This window comes from Prunus avium, chromosome 8 (assembly GCF_965620075.1).
Source record: "Prunus avium chromosome 8, drPruAviu1.hap1.1, whole genome shotgun sequence".
Classification (NCBI taxonomy): Eukaryota; Viridiplantae; Streptophyta; class Magnoliopsida; order Rosales; family Rosaceae; genus Prunus; species Prunus avium.
Genome location: NC_142291.1, coordinates 30,430,856 through 30,440,790, shown reverse-complemented (window position 1 = coordinate 30,440,790; position 9,935 = coordinate 30,430,856). Strand labels below are relative to the sequence as shown.

Below are 9,935 nucleotides of genomic sequence, written 5' to 3'. Positions count from 1 at the left end.
AACATGCTGGATTGGTTGGATAGGCAATACTTGTCCAATGGAGCTCAAATTTGGATATGTTGTAGTTAACATCCATTGGAACAAGTCTCATGAAGATCATGACCTCATCCGAGTACCAGAGCATGTTGATCCCAGGCCAAGAAGTTGACCTACGAAAATGAACAAAAACAAAGTTTATAACCAATAATGCACTTTTAGCTCATTTTCATTCCAACCAAGGTAAAATCTAAGAAAACACAAAAAGGAAGTAAAAAGTTATAAAATGTCAAGAACTAACTCAAAATAGTGGGTGAATAACATGAAAAATCATGTGTAAAAATGAACCGAACAGCTATCACAAAGAGCATACATAGACCGTGTGCTTAAGAAATTCAACATGGACAATTGTTCTCATGGTGAAGTTCCTATAGGCAAGGGAGATAAATTCAGCATAGACCAATGTCCAAGAAATGAATTGGAGAAGAAATGCATGCAAGACAAGCCGTATGCTTCTTTAGTAGGAAGTTTAATGTATGCACAGGTGTGCAAGAGACCAGATTTGGCTTTTGCTATTAGTGTTTTGGGAAGATTTCAAGCAAATCCTGGTGTACCTCATTGGGTAGCTGCTAAGAAGGTCTTGCGTTACTTACAGAGAACCAAGAATTTTATGCTTGTATATGGAAAAGAGGATAAACTTGAAGTAATAGGGTATACAGATTCAGATTTTGCTGGGTGCATTGATGATAGAAAATCTACAAACGGTTACATCTTTTTCCTGGCTGGTGGAGCTATTTCTTGGAAAAGTGCAAAGCAAACTGAAATTTCTACCTCTACTATGCAAGCTGAGTATATAGGGTGTTATGAAGCCACTAAACAAGCGGTGTGGTTGAGGAACTTCATTGGAAATATTGTGATTGTGGACTCTATATCAAGGCCATTAAAGATCTTTTGTGATAATAAGGCTGCAGTATTCTTCTCTAAGAACAACAAAAGAACATCTGCCTCAAGGATTATGGATGTAAAATATCTAGTTGTTAGAGACAGAGTGAAGAATGAAGAAATCATCATTGAACACATTGATTCTCAATCCATGATTTCTGATCCTTTGACTAAGGCATTACCAGTGGGAGTTTTTAAGGATCATGTAACTCGAATGGGATTAGTTGAATCTTTTGATCAGTGGGAGTAAGGTTTGCTTAATACATGTTTCAGTTTCATTATGTTCTGAAGAAAGTTATGCAGATAAATGTCATTATTGTTTTTCAATTCAGTTCTTCATACTGTTTGAATTTAAGGAAGAATACAAGCTCTTATTTTAAACATTGTTTATTTGTTGTTTTGATAGATGTCATCTTCTGCAAAGTGACTTGAAAGAAATACAATTGTTTTTGTTTAAGCAAGACATAAGGACTTCTTTACTGAAGTATAAAGTGGTTTGCAAAACCATTAGGAAGGCATGTGGAAACATCTGGTAGGGTTTTCTCACTATCACATCTTATTGAAAGTATCTTGTAATTCTGATTCTAATCCATGTAATCACAGAACACTAATGCAATTTAAGATGCATGAATTTTTCTGTGGTTCTGTATTAAGAGTTAGTTTTGACTAGTGCTTTAGGATTCAGTCAAGTATATGGGCTCAGTGATCACTAAAGACTCTTGGACTTGTCATGGTAAAATATGTGCAATATAATCCATCTACGCCCAAGTGGGAGAATGTAAGATAATTTGATCTACGCCCAAGTGGGAGAATGTAAGATAATTTGGGCTTTGATTGATTATATACAAGGCACAATTTTTACTATGATTAAGCCTAAGAGGGAGCCCTGATTAGTTGACTAATAGAGTATCCTAATAAGGAGGGCAATCAAGCCCGAATAAGGTGTGTCTATTGGTATTAATTAAATAAGATACTGAAAGGAGCAATCACATTCCTTGATAGGGGGGATCTGATTTGTATTGTATTCTTATATAAGGAGGTCCCTGCTCTCACAGCAAAATGCGTTCTAAAAATACCTAGTCCTATTTACTAGTTAGAGCATTCGGTGCTGCTGAGAGTAGAAGCCTTCCTTGTCTGCTGTGATTAACTTCCTTGAATCTAGAGTTCGTCGTAATAACTGATGACAGTAATAATGATCCTCCTATAGGCAGCCTTCCCTGTTTGAAAACAGTGTCCCTCACAACTGTGGACATTAATTACGGGACTTTCGCCCAATTAATTTCAAGTAGCCCTTCCCTTGAGCATTTGTCAGTATCTATACGTTTCCCTCATTATTATAATTATATTCTACCTTCCTCCAGTCTCAAATCCTTTGAAGTTAGAATTTTCAATTCAGACGTGGTTCAAGTCAGTGGAGCTGAGAGTCTTGAATCCTGTACCTTGGTTTTAGAATCTCCAAAGAAGATTAAGCGTATACGGTTGGATTGCAAAAACTTGAAACATTTGAGCATTCGTGCTCCACCGCTCCCAAACTTTACACTACAACTGCATGGTTGCAAACATCTTGTGAATGCCTCACTTGATATTCCAAACTTGGATTGGACTAGAATGAAATGGAGACATTTTTATTTACTGGCAAATTATCTCGGAAAATTTCGAAGTTTCGAGAATATATCCCTATTTGTTGATGATGCTGAGGTGAGTCTACAATATCCAATATTGCATGCTTATATGCTTTGATAGATTTTGATTTTGTAAGTTTTTTGTATTCTATTCCAACTTGTGCTGCAATTAATTCTTCCACACTGATCATGATTTCCCTTTCGAATCTTGTTTGTGCATGTTGTAGGCTCTTATCTTCCCAAAAAATATGAGAAAGTTATTCTGCCATCCACCATTACGTACTGGTACTGTCAACACTCTTACCGTATTCATCAGTTCTCCAAGAGGTGCAAAAGATTCTAAGTTGAGGCACTCTTTGCTTTGGTTGGGACCTAAGTCTCTGTCAATAATATACTCTGACCAGCACAAGTAAGGAAGGAGGGTCGGTAATTTGTCGATTACTTCGGGTTCTTTCAATACTTTTGGCTTAGACCTGATGACCAGTGCCCTTATCTGTGCAAAATTTGAAAATAGTGGCTGACAATAGTGCTTTAAATCTGGATAAAATACAATGAGAACTACTGCACGTACAATTACATAAAGAAAATTCATTGAAAGGTGCATGTACTGCCAGATATTTCACTTAGGATTGCTAAATTTTGGTTTGATGTTGAAGTTCCTTTTAATGCACCAGCACACAATAATCTGCTATATAGGTGTCCGTAATTTCATTTCCTTTCAGACATATTCCAATGTTCTTCTTTCTTGTTTCAATAATTTTTCTTTTTGATATATATATATATTTTTGAAGTTCAACTTGATATCATTGGTTATGTAAGTAGTAATCAGTACATAGTTTGATAATAGAATATTGGCATTGGTCTTCCTGCGAACAAACTAATTTTGTGTTCGTTACATGTTTAAGTCCATAAAATTAAGAAGTTGCTGCAGGTTTTTCTTGCCCTGCATCTGGAAGAACTTCATGACTTGGTGAAGCAACTGTAGGGAAATGGCTAGGCATATTGAATTTCTTAGTAAAGCACTGTGAGGTATAAAAGCCCTGTCAAAATGTGCTGTTGATCAATCCAAGTAGTTAGTCAAGCGAAAATTTGGTCATAAGCTTCTTCGAATGTATGCAGAGGTTTGTGTCTGAAGATTGTCCAGTTTTCTTTCTTCTTGATGCTCCAAGGTAGTGTTTGGGAGTGCTTAAATTTTTTAAAAAGCAGCTTTAAAAAAAAAAATTCAAAACTAAAGTGTTTGGTAAACATCAACAATCAGCTTTTTTTTTTAAATTTCCGTCAGCGACCCCTGTTTTTTCAAAGCAGGGAGAAGGCAGCTTTCAAAAGCTGCTTATAAAAAAATTTAACTGGTGGTTTTAATGAAACTTCGGCTTTCCGATATTGCCCTCACTTATTTTTCAAATGGACAGTCTTTGTCCCTTACACAACTCCCATCTGCAAACTTTGCATAGAGAAAGGAGAAGAAGATAAAATCTTTGAAAAAAAATTGTAGAAAGGAGAAGAAGAAGCCCCATCAAATCAAAGAAGAATTCATACTCAAGCGAAGAAGAAGCCCCTACAACGTTGAAGAATAGTTCAAGAATCTAAGATTCATGGTGAAAATATAATATAAGCAGGTGGTCATGTTCCGTAGGCGATGTCAAAGCGTGGACAAGTAAACACCCAACACCAAACAACCAAGTTGTGGGCTTCTGTTGAAGATTGTGCCCAGAAAATTACTTGCCCTTTACATCACATCACATCTGTGATACCTTCACAAGTATAAAATCTCACTGCTTTGCGTATAAAAACAGACCCAGATGAGGAAATTCGCAAGCGGCAGACTCTCACCAAAATAAAATCCAATCTTACAATCCCACTCACATACATAGGGCAAAGGACCATGAACTCAAACCTCTCTTGATATGGGTTTGGATTGAGTTTTGGGTTCGAAAATTCTTGATCTGGGTTGTTTTTTAATCGGTGTTTTGAGGCGATGGAGAGAGAGATGGGGTGGGTACGGTGATGGGTTTGTTTGTTTTTAATTTTAATTTTGTATATATATTTTTATATTTTATTCATACTAGCCTCTCCGTAAGCGCTTCCGCGCCTGCAAAAGGCTTTTTTTTATTTATAAAAATTTAAAATTTATTTTAGAATTAAAAAAATAATGGGTAGTTGTGTTCCATAAAAATAGGCAATTATCTGATTTTTCTTTTAATTTTATTTTTTTTTAATATAAAAAAGTGTGAATTTACCATATTATCCTCATTTAATTAATAATTTCAATTCTTAATGTTTGCATTAACCAAGGGTATTTTCTGGTATTTTGAATGTTTCACCATTCTCTACCTTTTTGCTTTATATATATATATATATATATAGATAACAGTATATATATATAACAATATTTTTTAGATTAAATTTTTTGATAAAAAAGTGTAAATTAAGAAAAGAAAAAAAATTATGTAGTGAAGTTGGGTTTCTTAAAAAAAAGAAAAAGAAAAAGAATTAAGTAAAAAACAAACAGATTTATCATCATGCCTTTTTTGGTCATTATACACACTGAAAGCGCTTCTGATAAAAATTTACTAAACACTTTGACTACTCACAGCAGTTTTTCAAAACCAGTTTCCAAACGCCTAGCTGCTTTTTTTCACAGCTGATTATTTTCGCAGCACAGCAGAAGCAATTTTTTTTAAAAGCACAGAGATGTTGGAGCAGTTTTTTTTTAAGACAGTTTTTTTATAAACTGTTGGCTTCTAGTAATGAAGGGAATATAGTGTGGCCAATGATGAGCCATGAGCTCTCTATGCAAGCAATGGGTAGGGCTATTGTATTATTGTAATTAGGGGTGGGCTCGGTTTGGGTTGGTTCAGTTTTTGGCTCAACTCGAACACCAAACCGTAGGCCTCGGTTTGGCTATTTTGGAAACCGAAATCAAACCATAGTTGATGAAAACCGACCACTTCGGTTAACCGGACTTAGTGGGTTGGTTTGGTTCGGTTTGGATTTTTTGGCTTTCTTAGAGAGAGAGAGAGAAAGAGAGAGAGAGAGAGATAGAAGAAATAAAAGTGATGGAGAGATGGAGAGAAGAAGAAAAAAAAAAGGAGAGATGGAGAAGAAGAAGAAGAAGAAGGGAAAAAAAATTGAAACTATGTATTATATATATATATATTTCTTGTAATAATATTATATATAATATTTTTCTAATACTATCGGTTTGGTTTGGTTAAATCGTGGTTTTGAATTTTGCAAACCGTAAACCGAACTATATATTTCGGTTTGGTTTGTGTTCAAACCGATAAAAAAAAATTTGAAAAAAAACCAAACCAACACAAACCATCGGTTTGGTTTGGGCGGTTTGACTGGGTTATCAGTTTGAATGCCCACCAGACACATTGCAATGCTCTTTTTAATAATTTCGGCCTCTCTTGTTTTTATGAAAAAGGGGGGCAAAGCCCCAGCACAAGAAATTTTGTCCATTTCAAATAAGTTGAAGTCAAGATTTTTGTTTTTGAATAGTTAACAAGCTAATTTTAATTGTTTTCAAGTGCATATACAATTTAAAAGTTGCAGGTTGAGGTTTCCTGCATCTGAAAGAATTCTTTTGGTTAGTAAAAAGTAAAGAATTGCCAGGGATCAAATCCAGTTAAAGGTGCTTTAGATCGAATGAAAATTTGTTCCAAAGCTTCTTTGACTGCAGAGATTGTTTCTGAATAGATTTAAGTGCGCTTTCTTTCTGAAATTTCAGTGGTGTTGTTGCTTATTGAAGACTGGGGTTCTTCGTAAATTTCAATTGGGGTTGGTAACTACTCCAAAACATTTTCCCATCTTTAATGAACACAAGTCTACATTCCTGAACTCAATGTTGATGGTGCTCTTAGTTTGACTTCTGGCTTGCGTGGCGTTGGTGCAGTGTTGTGGGATTTCTATGGTCGTCTCTGCGGCACGGGGGCAATGCGTGCTCCCAGCCGGCTATTGATACTGGCTACTGAGTTATATGCCCTGAAAATTGGAACTTTCTTTGCAGTGGATGCTTCCTTTTCTCCACTTCTAGTTGAGTCTGATTCCTTGAGTGCTATTCAACTCCTTCTTAATAAGGAGGAGACCTGCTACGGGGTGGAAGGAGCTCTTGTGGACAAACTCCGCTGGCTACTTGCTTCTTCGTTGTCCCTCTCTGTGAAGGAAGTTGAGGTTCCACCCCAAAACCAATTGGCAGTGGGGGGAGTAGCCAAACTCCTTATAAGCCCTTGCTAGATTTCTCAACTTTCCAATGTGGGACTCTTTACCTTCACATTCTTACACGCCCCCGCACGTGTGGCGAATTTTCAAGCCTAACACGTGGACAACACATATTGGGTGACGTGGAGCACGTGTGCCCGTTGGGCTTTCACACGTGGGCTAACCTGGCTCTGATACCATGAAGGGATTTGAGGTTCCACCCCAAAACCAATTGACAGTGGGGGGGAGTAGCCAAATTCCTTATAAGCCCTTGCTAGATTTCTCAAATTTCCAATGTGGAACTCTTTACCTTCACATTCTCACACTCTGCTCGTTTTGATCCCCACACTGCTAATGGAGTTGCAGATCATTTCATGCGTTTCAGTCTTGGTCAGGAGGATTTATCCTTTTAGTTTACTGATCCACCACTTTGGTTGCGTTATTGTTTGTATGAGGACTCTTCTACTAGTCGTGATGTTTCAATCTTTTGCAGTCTCTGGCATGTATGGTACTATTTTCTCCTCTAAGGTTTTGTCCCATTGAGTTTTCTCCAGAGAGGTTTTAATGAGGCCACCTATATACATGATGTCTCAATTGTAATGATATACCCATTTTCTTAAAAAAAAAATAATAAATAAAAAAAGGTCTAACGTTCCCCTTTTCTCGAAATCGTACAAGCCCAAGCAACTTGTATAAGCACAAAATTTGAAAATAATAATAATAATAAGATACCGTGTTTTGTACTTTTGTATGAAAACACCAGTCAAAACAACTCACATGGTGGAAAAGAAGCTAATTAGCTTGTGGTTAAGGAAAGAAAGGCCATTTGGAAAGTTTGGGATTTTTGGGTGACAAGGATTTGGAGATTGCACGTGAGTTGAGATGATGATTTGTTTGGGTAATAAGAGAGCGTTAGTAGGGACTCGGTTTGGGAAAGAAAAAAACATAAAACCTACCCTAGCTGACGTGGATAGCTCTAATCCATTGGATTCATCTGTACTAGGGTTTATGTTGCGATTTAATTAGTAATTAGTTGATTTCTTACCTTAGAAGGATTCCTAGTGATTCTAGAATAGTTATAATTAATAATTCCCTGATTGATGAGAAGCTGTATGATGAGAGCCTATATATGATCACCCATGTATACAAAGCCATAAGAAACTTAGGTTAACAATCCCTACAAGAAATCGATTATGGCTACCAGAAAAATCCCAAATCACCCAAACACAAACAAGAATAATCTGAAGGGAAAGCAAAACTCCATGGCCACCGCCAGAATACCTCACTTACCTGTCCTTGTTATCCACCATGTCCTCCAATTCCTTCCCACAAAACATGCCATCCGCATGAGCTCTCTTTGCAAGCAATGGGCAGGGCTGTGGTCTTCAGTCCCAGTACTAGATTTCGAAGAGGAGGCGGACGAGCCACATGCAAAGTTCATCAATTTTGTGGACAGGTGTTTGGAAATTCATGAGAAATACGAGCACTTAGACAAATTCCGGCTTCGCAATTCTTTCCCTTCAGCTGAAAACAGATATAAATTGGACAAGTGGTTGGGTTTTGCAGTTGAAAGAAGAGTCAAAGAGTTAGATATCAGCTATATATCCCCGTTCCGTGGCGTTGTGTCACTCTCGCCCCTTCTTAATGCAAAGTCTATAACTAGTTTGAATTTGGAGAATGTGATCATAGCGGACAGGGGTGAACCTATAAGCCTGCCCTCATTGAAAATTCTGTCCCTAACAACAGTGAGACTCGAAGCCTCGTCTGTTATCTCCTCATTGATTTCAGGCTGCCCTTCCATTCAGTATTTGTCCTTAACTTCATCTTCTTCCTCCGACTATTATATAATATCCATGCAGACCCTTCTTGATGCAAAGTCTTTAACTTCCTTGAATCTAAAGTTCGTTGTAATAACGGATGACATTAATAATGATCCTCCTATAGGCAGCCTTCCCTGTTTGAAAACAGTGTCCCTCACAACTGTGGAAATTTATTACGGGACTTTCGCCCAATTAATTTCAAGTAGCCCTTCCCTTGAGCATTTGTCAGTATCCATAAGTTTCCCTTATTATAAGTATAGTCTACCTTCCTCCAGTCTCAAATCCTTTGAAGTTAGAATTTCCAATTCAGACGTGGTTCGAGTCATTGGAGCTAAGAGTCTTGAATCTTGTACCTTGGTTTTAGAATCCCCAAAGCAGATTAAGCGTATACGGTTGGATCGTTGCGAAAACTTGAAACATTTGAGCATTCGTGCTCCGCAGCTCCCAAACTTTACACTACAACTGCATGGTTGCAAACATCTTGTGAATGCCTCACTTGACATTCCAAAGTTGTATTTTACTAGAATCAGCTCCAATGTTGAATGGAGACATTTTTATTCACTGGCAAATTATCTTGAAAAATTTCAAAGTTTCGAGAATATATCACTATATGTTGATGATGCTGAGGTGAGTCTACAATATCCATTGCATGATGCTTTGATAGATTTTGATTTTGTAATTTTTTGTATTCTATTCCAACTTGTGCTGCAATTAATTCTTCCCCACTGATCATGATTTCCCTTTTGAATCTTGTTTGTGCATATTGTAGGCTCTTATCTTCCCAAAAAATATGAGAAAGTTCTACGATCCACCATTACGTACTGTCAACACTACTCTTACAGTATTCCTCAGTTCTCCAAGAGGTGCAAAAGATTCTGAGTTGAGGCACTCTTTGTTTTGGTTGGGACCTGAGTATATATCAATAATATACTCTGACCTTTAGTCCCAGCGCAAGTAAAGGAGGGTGCGGTAATGGGCTAGGAATAGTACCTTAAGAGCATCCGGAATGGAAGAACTGTATATTTTTAACAGTATATATGTAATATGAATGATGGTAAAGTATGATGATTGATGTAGAACAGATGGCGGAAGCAATCGAAGAGGAGTTGGAGCGACATGCGAACAAAGGCAAATTTGGTAAACTGCAGATTTAGGCTCCGAACTTAGAATTGGACCCATGACCCGTCGATTTAAAGGGAACGACATCAAGAGTAAAACTCATTGTTTTTCTATGATGCATGGGCTTTTTTCGGGCATCCGAGAATGTTTAGTAGCCTGAAATCCAATTTTAAAGTTTTTACTGTTTTTGGAAACTTTGTTATTTTCCTATTTTAATTCCTTTGTTATTCCTAAGGTTTCTAAAAGTATTTAA

At 37.0% G+C, this 9,935-nt stretch overlaps 1 pseudogene; it reads left to right on the top strand.

The window, feature by feature from the left end:
• The first annotated feature begins 376 nt into the window (after positions 1–376).
• Positions 377–1,168, top strand: LOC148292524 (secreted RxLR effector protein 161 pseudogene; annotated as a pseudogene).
• The last annotated feature ends 8,767 nt before the right edge of the window (positions 1,169–9,935 follow it).